Source organism: Lissotriton helveticus, chromosome 2_1 (genome assembly GCF_964261635.1).
Source record: "Lissotriton helveticus chromosome 2_1, aLisHel1.1, whole genome shotgun sequence".
Lineage (NCBI taxonomy): Eukaryota > Metazoa > Chordata > Amphibia > Caudata > Salamandridae > Lissotriton > Lissotriton helveticus.
Genome location: NC_136059.1, coordinates 428,496,566 through 428,516,970, shown reverse-complemented (window position 1 = coordinate 428,516,970; position 20,405 = coordinate 428,496,566). Strand labels below are relative to the sequence as shown.

Sequence of the window (20,405 nt, the reverse complement as noted above, 5' to 3'; positions counted from 1 at the left end):
ATTGTGAAATATGGATGATGGACGGAACTTTTAAAGTGTGTCCAAAACATTTTTATCAACTTTATACCATCCACGGTGAATACCAGGAAACTAATATCCCCTTAATTTATACATTGCTGCCAAATAAAACAAATGCAACCTACATAGAAATCTTAACAACAATCAAAGATTTAACAGATAATTACTATCCACAAAGAATCATAATAGACTTTGAAATAGCTATGATACAAGCTATACTAAAAATATACCCACACACTGCAATACAAGGGTGTTATTATCACTACAATCAAAGTATATGGAGACACTTCCAAAATCTACCTTAAGTATAGAATACTCTCAAACAGCAACTTTGCTTAACAGATCAAAAAATTAATAGCACTAGCATACGTCCCAACAACAGAAGTGGCAAATTACTACAATTTATTAATTGACAGTCCTTTCTACCGCAGTAATGAAAAAAAAATAACTCCCTTGTTAGACTATTTCCAAGACACCTGGGTAGGAAGATTACATCGTTCAGGTCACCGCAGACACCCTAAATTCCAAATTCCCTGGTGAAATGTCTACGCTAGCACTATAGCACAAAAAGCCAAAACAAACAACGCGGTAGAAGGATGGCATAATGCCTTCCAAGCCACAATAGGAAGAGCACAACCAACACTTCACAAACTGATCCAATGCATCAAAAAAGAACAAAGCTACCAAGAGCTAAGAATTGAACAATCTCTAACAAAAATAGGACCAAAACTAAGCAAACAAACAAATATGTACGAATACCTCCAACAAAAAACAAGAATGTACCCAAGTATCAAAGGTCTAGACTACATAGATCTAATAGCAAAATCCATCCTTTAGTAAAATACAAATAGCAAACCATAAAAACATATATAACACAGACCATTTTTTTTTAATATTAGTTAAATTATGTCATGTAATGTAAAATAGAAATTAATATCCCAAGACATAATATAACTAATTAAAATACAAAGTCACCAATAAACATAACCCACCCCAAAAAAATAATAAATAATAACTTACGGTTCTGTAGCTGTAGAATCTTTCCGAAATAGATGCTTTAAAAACCAATCCAAGCAAATAACAATCCACATAGTGAAAACAAACCCCAAAAAACAAAAAAATACAACGGTATAAAAAGATTCCAATGTAGCAATCCTCTCGATAATGGAACCATAAGAACCCGAAAATAATTCACGATGAAAACGCACCAAAATCCCGGAAAAAAAGGAAATGTATATAAACTAGTAAAAAACACTAGTAACAACAATTTCCTTTATTTAAAAAAAAAAAAAAACAAGAGCAATTCCATCCGTTCTCCAAAACGGCACCTGTAAATAAAGTACATACAGAACCCACCCAAAACAAATAATAAACCCACAAAGCGAATAAACAACATATAAAACGTATTAAAATACATAAAGTAATACTTAAATGCAAAACATTAACATTAAATTCATATTAGATAGTAAACAAACTATGCTATCACTAACTTGCTTAAATAAAACGTACATTTTACATAAACAGTTAAATAACACACATAGCAACACATATACACTTCTACTAATTAAAAAATACCTTAAAAGTAACTTAAAAGTAATTAAAATCAAACTTACATTAGCAAACACGAAGCAGCTCTCAATCGCGAGGTTCCGTCTTCACAAATGATCCAAACAACGATGTAGATAGTCTAAAAAGTGAACTAAAGAAAACAAAATGGCAGCATAATTAAAACAAAAATAGGACTTAATCCCCATATAAATGAATAAAAACAAATGACAAATTATTGACATTTTTGTTTAAAAATTGTTATGATTTTTAAAATGTATAAAATAAACATGAATATTGTAAAATATACATTACTTACTTTATGTGAAAATATATAATAAAAATAATGTATATTAAAAATATGTTTATTAAATTAACTATTTAGTTATAAAAGACACATTTTAACAATTTAATTTATATACTTTTGTAAATGCAAATTATTTGTAAATTAATTAACATATTAAATTGTATTTAAATAAAATAAAATGTAATATGCTAATTAATAAAACATTATATTTAAAAATGTACAATGTATATATTACAAATACTGCAATGTTATACATCACTAAATACAAATGTTATTTTTTTTAAAATGTATAAATGTTTCCATCTACAAACAGAAATAACACAATAAAGACTGTTTATTCTAGAAGAAATTATTACTATGTTACTTTATAATTTTACATGCATGTGATATAAATAAAAAAATGTTAGAAAATGTGTAATTCATTTTTATACATATGTTATTAAACATAATCTTAAATACTTCAAAATACATTACAAAATATTAAAAGTAAATAATTAACACAAAATTTTTAATATTGTAAAAAAAAATCAAAACAAAATTCAGTATTATAATTCCAAATACTATTAAAGTAATTAAAACACTATGTAGTGAATAAAAAAAATATTAATCGATTTCCAAACACTATATAAATCACTGAGAATGCTGGACAGTAAACCATAATAATTTACTATTCTAACTCCAAATCTAACATTACTCAGGAAAAGTGCTGGACAGTAAACCATTATAATTTACTATTCTAACTCCAAATCCAACATAACTCAGTGAAAGTGCTGGACAGTAAACCATAATAATTTACTATTCTAACTCAAAATCCAACATAACTCAGGGAAAGTGCTGAACAGTACACCATAATAATTTACTATTCGAACTCCAAATCTAACATAACTCAGGGAAAGTGCTGAACAGTACACCATAATAATTTACTATTCGAACTCCAAATCTAACATAACTCAGGGAAAGTGCTGGACAGTAAACCATAATAATTTACTATTTTAACTCCAAATCCAACATAACTCGGGGAAAGTGCTGGACAGTAAACCATAATAATTTACTATTCTAACTCCAAATCTAACATAACTCAGGGAAAGTGCTAGACAGTAAACCATAATAATTTACTATTCTAACTCCAAATCCAACATAACTCAGGGAAAGTACTGGACAGTAAACCATAATACATTACTATTCTAACTCCAAGACCAACATAATTCAAATAAAATGCTGGACAGTACAAATATAAAAAATTTAAATTTTAAAATTTTAAAATTTTGAAATTAAATAATATATTCCTTTAAAAATTGTAATTTTTTTAAAATTTCAACACACATTTTGTCTATTACTAACGACTCTTATACCCTATAATCCCAAATATTCACACCTAAAATATTTACCCATTTTATAATATATAAATATTTTAAATTAAAAAAATATCTAATTTCAAATTTTAAATTTCAAAATTACAAAATTATTTCCATAAAATTTAAAATTTTTACAAGATTTTCACACACATTTAATAAATTAATACTAACCCTTATCCCCTATAAACGCAAGAACACACTCCAACAATATTTACACATTTTAAAATATATAAAATTTGAAAATATATTAAATAATTTCTAAATTCAAATTTAAAATTTAGAATTTTAAAATGTATTTCCTTAAATATATATATATTTTTAAATTTCACACACATTTTAAAATTACTACCCACCCTTATCCCCTATAAAACCAACAACCCACTCCTAAAATATTTACACATTTTATAGTAAATAAAAAAGAATAATATATTTATGTATGTCTACTTTCAAATTTGAAAATCCGAAATTTGTAATTTTTTTATATAATATTTTTAATTTTGTAAAAATTTTACACAAATTTTTTTAATTACTACCCACCCTTATCCCCTATAAAACCAACAACCCGCTCCTAAAATATTCACACATTTTATTTAATATAAAAATTTTAAATATATTAATTGATTTCAACTTTCAAATTTAAAATTTCGAAATTAAAAATGTATTTCCTTAAAATTGAAAATTAAAAAAAATTGAACACACAATGTTTAAATTACTACCCACCCTTATCCCGTATAAAACCAAGAACCCGCTCCTAAAATATTTACTAAATAATATAAAAAAGTATTATAAAATTACATTTATTAATCACATAAAAACTTTAAAAAAATAAATAATCACCAGAACTATTAAAAAATAAACTAATTATACCACTAAAAACATAATCTCGATATTATTTACATCGATATTTATACCAACTATATTTACTACAACGATATTTAACAATGTCGATATTTCTGCTATTCTAAACAAACGACATTTACTACATCGATATTTAATTCGCCGATATTTAACACAGTCGATATTCTTACCTCGATATTTCTGCTTTTCGATATTTCCCCGTCGTTATTCCTGCTGTATACCCTTCCAAATGCCACCCTTCAGGTGGTGTTAGATTCTGTCACAATCTGAAGGTTTAAAGTTCCTCATAAACCTGGGAATGCTTCAGATTCCATTGGTTTGGTGTGGGAATGCCCACAGCAACACCCATTGAATACCCCTTTCACGGTTTTTAATGTGTGAAAGGGGCACATATTTACAAGGCCGAGAAAAGCCACATCATGTGGCTATGCATGGCCTTGTAACCATGCTGTGGCACATTGCGCCACCGGGACGTCAAACAAGTGATGTTACAGCATTGCAAGAGTGCCGCTAGTGAGGCTTTTGAATAAAAGAAGCGCTCCCACAATTCATCCATGGCAAGTTCAACGATGCCATGGACCTCCTCCCATTGCATCTAGGAGCACCAAGGACACCACCACCATCTCCAACATGCATCACTCACCTCGACAACTGCTCCGTTCCGTTTGGATGACGACTGGACCTGATCACCTCTAAGTGCTGACCTCGTTAGACCAGAACTTCAGCAACGCGAAGCTGGAGACCAAGAACCACAGTAAGCCAGAGACTCTCTAGAGCTGTCTGTATCCGTGAAAGAAGGAGAGACACACAACAAGTCAACATTAAATTAGGTTATCTACCTTCTGAGGAGTCACATACGGGGCTGCATGGACTCTGTACCGGATGACCACGTCGAAGTGGAGCCCACGATGCTGAGCAGGCATTCAGGGGAAGTGTCGGGATCTAGTCTCTTAATGCGATTGCACATCGTCAGCCCCGCATGTAGCTCCTCTGCCTCTCTTGTATAACCTGCTGCAGATTGGGGGTGGCTTGCAGATGTAGTGGGGATGTATGCTCCTCCTACGCCTCCCAGTACAATTGGCTACACAAATTACAGCTTGTTGTGCAGACCCTTCACACCTGGTGACCGGTAGATTGCAGCAGGGTCCAGGCCTGTTCAGCTGCATCAATGATTTGCGTGTCACCATCTGAGATCACTTGCAGACTTTACAGGTAAAGGAGGGAGTATTTGATACCCAACTCTCAGTGCCCTCCCTTAACCACTAGAGACAAGTCCCTCTGCCTCTGCACCCGTGGAGTAGTCAGGAAAAAAAATAACTGTAGCGTTATCCCTTTTCGCTTCCCCCAGCTTGAGTACCTCCCTTAGGACAGTGTCATGATCCCTGTAGCAGGCGGAAGAGAAAGGATCTATGACTTGTCCCCTGCAGCTTGCGGCTTGCTGGCACTCAATGGGCCTGCTCCTCAACAAAGAATGAAGAAAGTGCACCTGTTGGCCTTAGATCACACAACCATATCTCAGAATAGGCCACTGCATCAGCCTTTTCTGCTCCCTCATGCAGACCCAAAACCCGAATGTTTTTAGGCTGGGAGAGACCCTCCTAATTTTCCTCTGTTCTTTACAGTGACTTCACGTGTGCCATTAGCCGGTACACTCCAAAGCTATGCTCATGGTACTCAGGGACACTGTGGCCAGTTCTCGCTCAATATAGTGTACCTTGTAAGTCAGCTTGTGGGGCTCCAGGGTGAATTCGACTTTGTCTTTGTCTATGCATCCTTCAAAGTATGTGCCCGTTTGTTTGAGGGAGGTATCCACTGCGAGTACAGAGTCTAGTTTGGAGTCCAGGCTGCCAATGTTGCCTGCGTCGACGGCCAGCGATCCGCAGCAGCTCAGTTCACCGACACGGGGGAGCGGCTAAATGTTGATGCTGCCCCTGTCGGCAGGCGGGCCATCATTGGGGCAGATGCCCATGCACTATGTGTGACATGTGGTGCCGGCCTGTGTAGTGTGGCCAGCCAGCCCCTCTCCTCCATTCAGGTGTGTGCTACCCAGGAATCTTCGTTTGAGCGGCACCGATGTAAATCCGCAGTACAACAAATAGCTCACTACAAGGGGACAAGGAAAAGCAGCACCACCCAGTTGCCTCCTCTGATCTAACAGTTGAACCAGATTTCCTGTGCCCCAGTGAGTGATGACAGATCAAGCTGTGTACCCAAGGGCCTGAACCAACCCCGTGCCCCTGGCACCCACTGCCACCAATGTCTGATATCAGTGACAAGAGCCAGTTAGTGGAGTCCCCCAGCAGTCTTGTGCGATGCCCTCTGTGATGCAGGTCAGCCACAGTACAGGGATTGCTCAGGGCATGGTGTGTGCCACCCATTGGTGCTAAGTCTGGGCCCAACACAACCCCTGGGCCTCCTCCTCATCCCACCTTTTCCTCACCTGCACATTGACATCGGGGCTCAATCTGGCATATTTTCTCTGAATCTGTGACTCAGCCAGCAAAAGCCTCAGCCAGGCAGGATTTTACAAGCCTGGGTACAGCAGTCACCACCAAGTCCTCTGCTGAACCTCCTGATGCAGGTTATGCAACAGGGCCCCCTTAGGCACGAAGTTGCAGCGCTCCCACCACACAGGTTCAGCACTCCTCAGGGGCCTCACCCTCCACAGCTTGGGGGCAATGGCACATCCTCAGGCCTGTGATGCAGAGAGGCACAGCCCACCATTGGCAATCCCCTCCATGCACCCCGGTAAAGTGGTGGCACGTGTTATGCAATGCAAACCTCCCTACGTCAGTGCCCAGGAGTGCCTCTACTGATCACAGCTCCAAGAAGCGCCAGGTGGGCTTCTTACACAGGTCAGCAACGTGTTTCCATGTGACCTGCCATACTTCTCTAACAGGTAAGGGCGAACATCAATACCTCAATGTCCACTGCCATGGCCCACAGGCTTGGGCCCTATGCGACCCATCTCCATCAGGCCGCAGTAACTCCAATTCAGGTCTGAGGCACATGTCCATCGAGGCCTCTGGGTCCTGGAGACTGTCCATGCTTCCAGACATCTGCTGCCATGGTGTTGTAAGGATGGCGCTATGAAAAGGACTTCATCACTGGTTTTCCCAAATGATGTGTCACTTTTCATAAACGAGGCCCTGATTCTGCATTTCCTCTTCCCCTGGGACTCTGGCTGGTCATCCTAGCTTTTTGGAGATTTGCGGGGGTTGTTGACCTGTGCTAAACTTGACCCTGGCTGCTCCCTTCTGCATTCCATTGTTTTTATTTAATTTTTTTCATTGGAGGTGGATTCATAGGCTATTTTTCCTTTAGAGGCTGAAAAGTGACGTTGGGCTGACTAACTTGAGATTTTCTGCCACTAATTGGCCTTTCATCACTTTTCTTTTGCTAATGTCACATTTTCTATTACCTTGATGCGAGTGTTAGCGGCAGTTTTCACTAGCTAGCTGATACAATCACCATGTCTCTACGTATTGTAAATACGTTGCTAACAGGGTGTTAGTTTTCGGCGATTGTCAGCGTTAAGAAGATTGCCGCTAACCAACACAAAAACTGTTTAGCTACAATTCTTGTAAATATACCTCCATTATTTGTACTCTTTGTATTTTGCTTTAAATGCATTCCTTGTTGTGTTATCACTTACCCTTGCTGCCTATTGTGTATCTTGTTTCTTATACAGTTGTACGTTTGATTGTTCCTTGTGTTTCTAACCTTAGCTTGTGAATAAGCTCCATACTCCTCCTGTTTTTGCCTTTTGTTTTATTGCCTATTGCTTTTGTTTCTCCTATTACAGTCTCTAGTTTCTCTTGCAGTCCCTGCCTCTTGCTTCATAGTTTCTAATCTTCTTTACAACCTTTCATGCCTTGCATGTCTGCTAGTATCCATGTGTTTCTCCTGTCTAGTTGTGCCTTGTTAGCTTACTTTTGCATGTTTGTGACATTTCTTAGGTCCTCTCTTGTTCTGATTTGTTCTGTCTCTAATTCTTTTCTTTTTACCCACTATTCCCATGCTTGTATTTTGATTCTTTGCTGTCTTGAATTTTCTTGATTACCTAACACTATTTTCTGTCTCCTGCTTATTGTCCTATTTTCTTGGACTCTTATTGTTTTGGTAAGTGTTCTAGTGTGTTCTCCTTAGTGTATAACTGTATTCCTTTCAATTTTCTTTATGGAGGTTGACTGCTGGTTTCTAGTAGACAACCATTGCCCCTTGCTTTGTCTTGTGTTACATGTAGTTTTAGTAACATTTAGTAACATAACTGTGACCGTGTGATATTGCTATTTTCGTAGCAATCTCTACTGTTTTTCCAGATGCACTATAAGATAGTGTCTCATGTGTGTAAGTGTATTCTTTGTTTGTATCCTTGCGTCACAGATGCAGAATCACTTCTGCTGCCTCCTTTCTATATGGTTTGCGGAGTGACTTTCTGTAATAGAATTCTGTACAAAAACTTTGTTTTCTCCATTACTCTAGATTTTAGTCTTACCTTAGTTAACCCTAGTAGTTACTCAGTGTGATTGTACAGTCATTGGTTCCTTTTGGTGTTTGTTCATATTAGAGTTGTCTTACCTTCTATGTCATGTTCCTGTCCCTTACCCTGTTTACTTCTGTTCATTCCTAATTAGTATAATTGCCTACTCTTCTATATCACTACTCTTTCTGCTTCATCTGTACTCTTTAAATTCTTGTCCTTTAAGGGGTGCTCTCCTCTAACTCCTTTAGGGTAGCACTGGAATATTGCAAAGACTCCTGATTTCCAATGGTAGGGTCATAATCACATTGTATTTATGAAACAATCTCTGTCAAGACCCATTGCACCATCTGAATATGAAGGATATAGGCCTTTTTTAATGTTTGCCTCTAAGGTCAGAGTCAGAGAAAACATTATAATATTTTGCATTGGTCAGTATGTCTCACCTTCTTGATGATAGTCTTTACTGATGAGAAAAGGATTATCTACCAGAGTGACTCACTCAACAGCAGTTGAATAGTAATGGGATTTGTAGAATATGGGGATAATATATCCCTGATCGTAAAAATATATGCAGGACTTAAAGTGCTAGGAACAACCCTGATAATGGGATTGCATTTATTATCCATTGTCTGCAGGATTTTCTATTTTAGAATGTATGCCCCTAATCCACAGAAATTGTCTGTATTGATAGAAGTCCAGGCCTTCTCTAAGAAAGTGGGGGGCATAGCCTCAAGAATTTATCGCCAAGTTAACAGCACTTTTTCACAGCCAAAGTGGCGATGAGTATATCGCCCCATTCACAAGCTGGAGATAACAGCCCATAGCACCAGTTTACCTGCGATAGCAGCCGCAAAAACATTGCCACTGATGACCCCGGCAACTGTCGCTAATGAGATGCAGAGTAGGCATTCCCGTGCAAAAAGGAGCGACAACACCTCTCCGCAACTTTCTGTACGACCAGCCAGATCAGCGATAAGAACCCAAAACAGGCGATAAGGCGCGTTACCAGGTGTAAAGTCGGACTACAGCCTGCACCAGAAAAGGGAGCCCAGCCCAGAGCCACACCTGAAGAACAACAGATGCCATGGAGCCACTGATCATGCAGCTCAAAGCCCCAACAGGGTAACACCACCCACCGCCACCACCCCCAGGACCCCCCCGGGCACCCCCTCGGAACCCCCTAGGCAAAGACATGTCACATCAACTTCACAAAATCATGAAGCAAAGAACCCGCCTAATGTCGCACAATCACAACAGGTAACAGGCATGTGTTGTCACAAAAATGAGCATCACACATTCACGTTCCAATTTCTAAATGAAAATGTATTTTAAAAAAATCAGAACATAAATAAAGACACATGGCGGCTCTCCTCGGGACAATCTGTAGGTCACAGCCTGCAGGACAAAAATCCAGATAAGAAGGTGTGTCATGCGCTCATCAAAGGACAGAGAGAGTGCGAAGGAGAGAGAGAGAGATACAGAGAGAGAGAAAGAGAGGGAGAGAGTGAGGAAGACGGAAAGAGAGGTAGAGAGAGAGAAAGACGGAAAGAGAGGGAGGGAGAGAGAAAGACGGAAAGAGAGGGAGGGAGAGAGAAAGACGAAAAGAGAGGGAGGGAGAGAGAAAGACTTGAAAGAGAAGGAGGGAGGGAGAAAGACGAAAAGAGAGGGAGGGAGAGAGAAAGACTTGAAAGAGAAGGAGGGAGGGAGAAAGACGGAACGAAAGGGAGGGAGAGAGAAATATGGAATGAGAGGGGAGAGAGACACAGAGAAAAGAAGAAAGGGACAGGGAGAGAGAGTGCCGACACTGCACACCCAGGCCTCACTGCTCACCTGTTGCCACTGGTGTGTCTCCAACCACGTGCTGCTATGTAGTGCAATCCACCAGGTCCCACATCTGAAACAGATCCTTCATCTGAAACGGAGTCCAGATACATGAATGGCAAAGTATATACAATTGCACACGCTATCATCATCTGACCACCCCTGCTCATCCAGGCAGCTGCACCCTAGCCCCTCCCACCACCCAGCAGTGCATGCCTGCCCTTGCGCACCCAGGCAGCTGCACCCCAACCCCTCTGGCCGCCCATAGGTGCATGCCCACCCCTGCGCACCCAGGCCTCACTGCTCACCTTCCACCACCGGCGTGTCAAAAAAGGGCCCACTCCGTGCCGGTGCAAGCCCCGTGCCCGGGCCCCACGAACATGGCACCCTCCACATCATGCAGCCCCGCGGGCCACCAGGTCTCAGATATGATTCTAGGTCTTGATTTTGCTATGTCAGAGGACATACCAGTGCCCACAGCATCATCGTAGGCTGCACACCTGCTCAGCCCTTGAGGTGCCACTGACTCAGAGACCCGTGAGGCAATGCCACATGGCAGTAGGCATGCACTGTGGTCTAGCAGGGCTCACAATGATCATCACCAGTCCATACCGCCGGGACAGGTCATCATCACTTAAGTTACCACTACCTCACTGCACCCAAAGTCACTGTCCTGTGGTGGTGTTCCTGTGCTGGCCGCAGTGTATCCGGTGCCACCAAGTCTGTGCCCCGCAAGACATGGACCCTCTATGATTGAGTATCGTGGTGCGGCTGACAGCATGTCACCTCCGGCCCTAGGGAATGTGATGTTGCAGGGTCCTAGGCCCTCATGCCTACATAAACACCACACGGATACACCCAGATAGAGAGCCGAAATGGCATCAAGCATGTGTGCCTGGCCCTTTTAATTGGCTGGGTCACATGTCCTGTGATGCATTTGCTGGATGGGTGGAATGTATAATGTTATAATGCATACATTTACAACGCATACCTTTACAACGCAGTTTTTACACCGCAACATCCCTTATAACGCATACATTTACATTGCATGGTGTTGGATAGTGATGGGGTAAAAATTACTATTTTAACTCCAGGGGGTGCAACAGTAGGGTAAGTGTTGGATAGTGTTGGGGTACTATGTGTTTTAACGGTATGCGTTGTAATGACATGTGATGTAATGTCTGCATTGTAGTGACATGCAATGTATTGACTGCGTTGTAGTGACATGCGTTTTAAAGGATGTTGCGATGTAATGACTGCATTGTAAAGGTTGTTTCCTGATGAGTATGGTGTTGGTGTAAACCAGCTGTGAGGGAGTTGCTGTGGCATGCTGACAAATACACCTGTGATCTGCAGATCACTATAAGGAAGACCTGGCACATGTAAGGTTGTCGTCCCCCCCGGTGAGCGTGAGCGGAGTGGGCTGGTCTGGCGTATGCCAATCTAGCGTAAGGGTTTGAAAAATTACCCCGGGGCTCTGGGCGTGGTTCCGTACCTGGCTGGACAAGGAAGTAACTAATGCATGTGTCCCTGTTGTTGTGTCAACGCCACCCTGACCGCATTTGGCAATGTGTCTCCCTGTGACCCAAGTCCAACGACATGAGCAACAAGGACGTAAGGGGGAATCACTGAGCCTACATTCATCCATACTTTCACACTTGAAAGATCATAGACATGACACATCTGTGTGATTATGAATGTTTAATGCACATTCAGTGGAGTATTGCAGCTGGAGCAGTGCAGGACCAAGCAAACCCCACTTTACAATGTTGGGCTGTGGAGGGCAGCCAGAGTCCTTCAGGGAATGACCAGTCCAAAGGAAGAGGAAGAGTTCAGTCTGCAGTCTGATTGCTGTGTCATTGGCGATAAAACAGAATATGGCAGTCCATGTCAAGGTCCAAGATGAGTGTCGCAGAGTGTATCGGGGGACAGTGGAAGGTGATGATGCAGAGGGCAGAAACAAGCAGAAACCGGCCAAATGGCGAAGATGAATGCTACAGTTTTCTTCTTACCAGTAAGGCGGTTTATCCGCATCTTTGTCCTCTGCAGTTTCATGTGCCTCACGTGTGGGTGGTGGTGGTGTTCTGTCTCCAGCACTGTGTGGCAGTGATACACCTGGAGCCAGTGGTGGAATGTCTGCCGCACTGTATGGCACTGACTCTTTAGGGGGCAGAGATGTGGTTGTAGTGGTAGCAGCAGCATGCATCAATGCCAGGCCTTGTGGCAGCAATGCCATGAGGATGGTCCTGAGGTCATTGAGAAACCCAGCTACCTCTTGCTGGTGTGCAGCCATGGCAGCCGCTCTTTCCGCCTGCGTCCGCTCAATGGTCTCCATTGACCTCCACATGTGTCCCAACTCCCGGGTGACCGCCCTAGAGCCACTCTGACTCGACAGTTGTTCTAGTCTCTGAGTCAAGGCTCCAGCGATGTCAGCCATGATCCGTTGGAGAGCATGGAGTGGACTGTAGGTGTCCGATAGGGACCGTGAGTGGTCCCTGATGAGACTTAGACACTCACATATGGCATCTAGTTTGGTTGCCATGCGGTCAAAGCCCACCTGCACCTGTTCAGCCAGATTCTCCTGGCACTCCAACACATGGCATTGGAAGGCCCTGTGTTCTTCGTGGGGGTACTGGGAGGCAGCCGTGGTAGTGGGTGCTTCCTGCTGTGTGGTCTGGGCAGGGGGCGGGATCTCCGCGTAGCAGCTGGGCTGCCTTGCTCCTAAAGGTGGGCTGCAGAGGCTCTCCACAAGCTGCTGGAGGGTGTCGGAGTCTAATCTGTGGTGGTCCTCTTCGTCATCAGAGAAGAGAGGTTTGGGCTGATCTGCAGGAGGCATTGATTCCCCCTCTGCAATGTGAAGGGGAGATGCAGTTTAACAATGTGTTCATATGTATGTTGTCGGATTGTACATGTTTTCATGCAAACTGCATGACTTTGTACATTGTGGCTGTTTGGGAGGAGCTGTCTATTTGATGGGGGACAGTAGACATTTCAACAACAATAACGGATGTGTTTTTGTACTTGTACATTATCAACTAACATAATGCCAAATGTGATTGGCCACTTTCTACGCCCAAGCAGCGACAGTTGTATCCTGTGTTCTGTGGTGAACGTGTTGCGGTTTGTACCACATTGTTGTCAATGTTGATGTGCTCTGCATGTTATGGGTGTGTGTGCTGCATTTCGGGGGAGTCACCCCTGCAGTTCTTATTTTGCTGCCCCTTATCCCTTTCATGTGGTGTGCCTTTGACTTCTGCGCTTAAACAGTGTTGAGATGTTGCATACTTGGGTACATTGGTCTCTTGGTGGGAGTTGCAGGGGTGGGGTATGGTTTGTCCGCAGATGAACGCTACTTAATTGTACATGTGTGCCAATATGCCCATCACCCCTGTTCCCCCAGTCCCTGGTTGTTACTCACCCTGGTGCTGTTGTGTCCGGGCATGTTGAGCAGTGTCCAGTCCCCCAACTCCTGCCATTGTCTGCCCACGGATGAATGTGGACACCATTTCTTCCATCTTGTCCAGGTCCTCCTGTGGCGCAGGACTCCCACCTCCAGTCTGTATTGCTGCCTTCCATTTGTTGGTGAGTTTCAACTTGGTTTTGCACTTGAAATCATTCCAGTGCCTCTTGACCTCTTCCATTATCCTCTTAAGCACTCCGACTGCATTCACCTGGTCCACGATGCAATGCAATAGTCCATTTTTTGTTGCCAATGACACAGTGGAGGTGACAAACAGCTGTTGATGGTGTTCTACCACCTCAGTTATCAGGATCCTGTTTTCCTGTGAACTGAACCGCTTCTTCCTACTCTTGTTCTCCTTGCTCTTCCCTGACCCCGAGGTCCCTGGCTGGCTTGTGGAGTTCTGGTTGTCCTCTGTACTTGCTCCGGCAACATCCATTGTGCTTCGCTGTTGTTTGGCATTTATTTGCCTGTTTCTTTTCTTCTTTTATGGTGATTTTTCCCATCTGACATGTGTGAATTGCAGGCCTGTCGCTGGTTTTCTCAGATTTTTGTATCGCAATTGGCTTCATCGCAATTTTTTATGCGTTCGTGTTTTGCAATTTTGCGGTGTCGCGTTGACTTTATTGCAGACATTTGAGCGTTATTGTGAGCCTATTGCATGGTACCGCCGTGTTGTGAATGCTACACTAAGACGGCATTATTTTCCCGGAATAGACTGCGATGAGGTGAGTTGCGTTAAGGTAATTTTGTGGTAATTATCACACTTTCTTGAGAATATCTCCCTGGGTGTAATCAAATCATGCAATGGTTTCAACTGTACGAAAGTTTATGGCTAGCACTCTACATTGAAGTTCAGAAAACTTGTAAGAAACTTTAATTTGTGTAAAGTTTTAGGATACTGCAAAATCAAGAACCAATCCATTGCACTCGGTGGACAGTTTGTATCCTAAAAAGATTATACTAAAGAAGGCAGTCTTAAACTTATTAAAGTTTAAAGCCATGTTTAGGCTAGTATCTTGATCATTCTGATTGTTCTTGAAATGTGCTTCATTAAATAATCAGCAGTATTATAAATATCATCAATATATCTTAAATTGCTTCAGGATCCTCTTGTAGCTCTTTCCAACAATTTTAGCTGAGTAAATTATGGGACTTTTCTTATCCCTGTGGAAAATAGGTATACACATATTGAATACCCTAATTGTAAAGGTGGTAAAATATTGCAATTCTGCTATTACATTGTGAAATACGTAAGAATTGTAAAATAATTCTTGACTTAGCCAACATTGATTTGCAAGGTGGTGAGCAACAGTCTGGATGTTGAATGATAAATTGTCATTGCAACCTGAAGCAACATCTCAAGACTTAAGGAGGAAAACACTCAGGCCCTTTGAGAAATAAGCCCATTAGGGCCCAAAATATTAAGTTTCACCAGCAGTATGTCAGCTTTTTCCACGGGCATTTCTATAATTATAGGAGGGACTTGCCATTGGGGAACCTTTCTGAGAGCAGTAGCTGTCACCATGAGAGAAAACTGAATGCAGTTTCCCCCATCTACTTCTGAACAATAAGTGGGTAGAGGAGGGCTCTGTTAGATGTCTTTGAACTCACCACCCACCCACACACAGTCACACATAGCTGATACATCCTTGTGCTGTGACTGTATTTCCTGGTCCGTTCCAAATATAGAAAAGAGATCACTCAATGTTACAAATGAAACAATATGCAATGTGTTATCCTTATAAGATTACTTTCCTTTTTCTTTCCATAATTCCCTACTTCAGTTCTCTTTTGTACAAACACTTTGGGGTACATTAGTATGGCGGGCGGACAAAGTCCGCCCGCCATACCAGTGGGAAATGGGACCGCCCGCCAAGGGTGCGGCAGACCGACACGTCCCATTAGGATGCGCCCGCCATGCATCCCGCATTTTTAACCTTGCGACGGGCGGTGAAAGCACCACCCGCCGCAATGCCAAAAATGCATGTTGTGCTCTTCAATGCGCTGCACGGTGCCTGCCATGTTGTACATTGAAATGCAGGGGGGTACCATAGGTACCACCCATGTGCACCCCCCACCCCACAGAGTACCTGGGGGGTCACAATGGGAATCCCCACATGCCTTTCCATGATGAAAAATTGCAAAACAGAACAAGATGGCTAGTCAGGATAGTTTGAGAAAGAATTACGACCCACACAGCTCATGTATGCTGTGTGAACCAGAACTTTTGTTTAACAAGACATTTATTTTCATTTATAGTCAAGTTTCATTGATTCATTCAAAAATGTCTTCAAAGAAAAACACTGTCAAAACAGTAAAGTCAAAAACATACAAGTGTGTGCGCAGTATATACAGGTGTAAAAACATTTACAATGAATGCTCAGGATTACATGACACCAGAATGAGACTAAATACACAATAAATATATTCCAAATCAATTGCAATCATAACACATTTACACAAAACGGTAAGGAAAAAAAACGTTAAGGAAAAAAACGTTAAGGGAAAAAAACCAGTCCTTTAACTAAAAAAACAGTGGACGGGCGGAACTGGAGATGGAATAGGACAACCTGCCTATCTCACAACACCTGTGATAGAATATTTATTAATGAGATTGCAAACAAGGGCCCACAACAGTGGAATTATTTAATCCCTAGCTGCACCCTTCTTTCTTGTCACAGGCTGGGGGTCAACGCGTTTCGAACCGGAGTTATTATCGGTTCTCCTCAGGACAGGGACTGGATTCTGAGCTTCACTGTAAAAATAAATAAACAAGGGTGGTGTCACACTGATAATGTCACACTGTAGGGGCCTCTCTGTCTATCCACAGAAAAACTAAAAAGAATTTAGCCTGCACGGCAAGCCCGGGGGCTGCACGGATGTAAATGAATTGCGAATCAAGAGAGTTGATCTGAAAGAATAAATCAAGTGGCAATCAGGACTTAGGCGCATTGAGCTGAAATTAAAACACAAGCACACAAGGCAGATAGGGGGGATAATAATCCCCAAGGAATACCTCGAGTAAATTACTGGCGTGTGAAGAAAGACAAAGCGCCCGCACAGCGGTACGCAGTCAAATGGAGGAATGGCTTCACATTCTTCGTGACACTGGTTGGAAGAGAGAAATGAAGAGATCACTGTAGTGTGTGCAGACGCGGCAGTCACTGAAATTACCGCGAAAAGGGGCAAAAGAGTACAGCCACATCTCCTACCTGCACGTCGTAATAATGGTAGAAAGACGGCTTCAACCGGGGCAAGTCCGGGACAAGTGGCGGGTATAACGCAGCCGCGTCTAGCCGCTGTAAAGCAAAGGCAGGGGAGAGTGCATGTTTTAATGCTGTCATACGGGACATGAATGCTCTAGTACAAGATCAATAGAAAATCGCGGGGAACCCGCATACTTACAATCGGCGGAGTGAATCCTTTTCAAGACCGCAGACTGGAGGGGTGTACCTGGCGTGGGCCCGCTCAGTTACTTTTAAAATACAACCTGAGCAGAAATATTGAAAGCAAGGAAGGACAACTAGCCGTTCCTAAGAATACTGGTACTCGAGTTCCGTGAGGCGAAATAGAAAATATCTTGTTCACAGGATGTCTAGTTACATTATCAGTGACTAAGGGCGCGATGTTGGTATGCGGCAATGAGGCATTGTCTTCAATGCCCGTGATTATCTGCCCCCGCCACTATGAATGTTGGGAAGCCAAGCGCCACCTTCGTGCGCACGGGTCGATTCATGTCTCTCAAACCTAACCACTTTAGAAACAACCTACCTCTGCCACAGTACGTTATTTGGGGGCGCAACCTTGCCACAAATAAAATAATACAAGGTCATAGATGCCTCATACATGTTGTAATATTAACAGGCAGGTTGACATCATCACTGATCATGGTTTACAACTCGAAATAGCCTGACATCAACATAGATGCTAGTTTACAGTCTATAAGAAACTATAGAAAGACACTTGACATCATCACTAATCATAGTAAAGCTCGAAATAGCCTGACACCAACATTTATTACAGTTTACAGTCTATAACTAAACATACTAGACATTCAAGGATTGCGTATTGAATATGAAAAAGAAGAAGTGAGTTTAATTCATAAAGAGGAGAGATGCAGAATTTGGAAAGAAAGGAGCTTGATCGCAGCAGCACGGCTCCTGAACAGCTCAGCACAGCGAAATCCGGAAACTAAAGATTTCCAAGTTCGGACATTTCATTTAGGCCAGAATTGGAAGTATCAAATTTCAAAATGAGATACGCCTCTTTTTGAGAAAGGCGTGCGTCTGGGTCCCCACTGCCACCTCGGATAACTGCAAGCACAGTCCATCTGATATCGTTAGTGGAGTGTTTATGTTGGACAAAATGGGAAACCAATGGTGCTGTTAGAATCTTGTTGTTTATTCTAGAGCGGTGTTGGATGATTCTTTGACGCACCTCCTGCGTGGTCTTGCCGATATACAGCTTTTTGCAAGGACATTGATGGTGTACACGGTATACTTTGTTTTGCAATTAGTGTGTTCGTCGTGTCGCCAAAATTTGTTGCGGTCTGTGAAGAGGGAAATCTCCATTGTAAGATCACAGACGGTACAAGTCCCGCATTTGCGGTGTCCCTTAACAGGGCTCGACCCAAAGATGGTACTTTGAGTGTCTCTTTTTGTGGGGGGCCGTGTTGAGGTAATCATCTGACCAATGCTCCGATTTTTTTTAAGGGCAAACAATGGTGCTCCCACATCTGGTAGGATTTCCTCAACTAGATGCCAACACCTCCTGATGGTTTTTTGAAGTTGGTTGGTGTGGGGAACGAAGGTAGATACGCACACAATCCTTTGGGTCGCCGGTCTAGATCTCTTCTCCAGGAGGTGCTCCCTGGGCGTCCATCTGGCTCTCTTCATAGAGTGCTTCAACAGCTTATGTGGGAATCCTCTTTCCTGCAGTTTCACAGTTAGCGCTTGTCCATGGAGATCAAACTGCTGTATTGACGAACAATTCCGCCTCACACGGAGGAATTGTCCGTAAGGGAGATTATCCCTCAAGCTCCTGGGATGATAGCTCCTATAATGTAGAGCGTTGTTTTTATCAGTTTTCTTTTGATATAAGGAGCACGAGAGTCCGTCGGTCTTGGAAGACACCTCCACATCCAGAAAGGGTAGTGATTTGGAATCGTAGCTCAGGCTGAATTTTATATCAGGGCTCCTGTTATTGAGCCACACATGGAATTCTTCAAGTAAGGCCGACGTCCCGTTCCAGACGCACCACACGTCGTCTATATATCTGAGCCATTGCTCGATATGATCTCTGTAGGGGTTGTTGTTAAACACGTATCGCTCCTCATATTGGCCCATGTCGAGAATAGCCATCTCCGGCGCGAAGGGACAGCCCATCGCTGAGCCTTTCACTTGCAGGAACATTTCTTCCTCGAATGTAAAAAAGTTCTTTTTTAGAGCCAAAGAAGCAAAAGACACGATGAGGTCAGTAGGGACCCTGTGTGGACGAGGTCTACTTTCCAAGTATAGTTCAATAACATCTAAGCCATCTTGCTGGGGTATCTGTGTGTACAAGGAGGACACGTCCATGGTGGCTAGCAGTTGAGAATTAGAATCAAACTTGAGGCCTTCGACCTTATTAATGAAATCCATAGTGTCTCTTAGATACGATGGAACTTGGACAACAAGAGGCTTTAGGAATATGTCCACGAATTGGGAGATCGGCTCAAACACCGAGTCGCACCCCGAAACTATGGGGCGTCCCGGTGGTGTTTTGGAGTCTTTGTGCACTTTCGGGAGAAAGTATAGATGTGGAGTTCGTGGATGTTTCTTCACAAGGTATTCAGATTCCTTCGGTCCGAGTATCCCTATTTCTCTGGGACCATTCACAAGTTTGATCACTTCTTCCAGTATCTGGGCTGTGGGATCTTGTGTGATCCGACGGTACCACTCCTGGTTGTAGACGTGACTTCGCCCTTCAGTTCTGTACAGGTCTTTGTACCAAAGAACCACCGCCCCTCCCTTATCAGCTGGCCTTATAATGGCCTCCTGCTGGTTCTTCAATTCATGTATAGTCTCTTTTTGTTTCTTGGTAATGTTGCCAAGTACAAACGGGCGTTTCTTCTCAAGGATATTTAGAGATGACATGACAGAACGCTCGAAAGCAATGATGTTCTTCGAGGTATTGTGGTCGGGAGGGCAGTACGTGGACTTGTTCCTAAGGCCTGAAGCTTCTGTTTGAACCTGGTCCGGTGACTCTCTGAAGAACCATCTAAGGCGTATTTTTCTGAAAAACTCCATAACCTCCAATTTAATTCTGGTAAAATCCATGGCTGTCCCAGGCACAAAGGAAAGGCCTAGTTCCAATACTTCATTTTCGGCTTCTGATAGAACTTTCTCAGAGATGTTGATGATGGAAGATGGTTTTACGACTTGTAGTGTTGTTTGCGTGTGGTCATCTCCAACTGTGGTTTGAATCTGGTCCGTTTCTGCTGGTGGCCCTGGCCTAAAAAAGGCCTCTTTGGGGTGTTTCTATTCTGCTGGTTCCTATTAGACGGACCTTCAC

At 42.4% G+C, this 20,405-nt stretch overlaps 1 long non-coding RNA gene across 1 annotated transcript in view; it reads left to right on the top strand.

The window, feature by feature from the left end:
- Positions 1-20,405, top strand: part of LOC144819367 (uncharacterized) — a 71,940-nt gene that overhangs the window by 12,789 nt on the left and 38,746 nt on the right. The window lies entirely within an intron of this gene.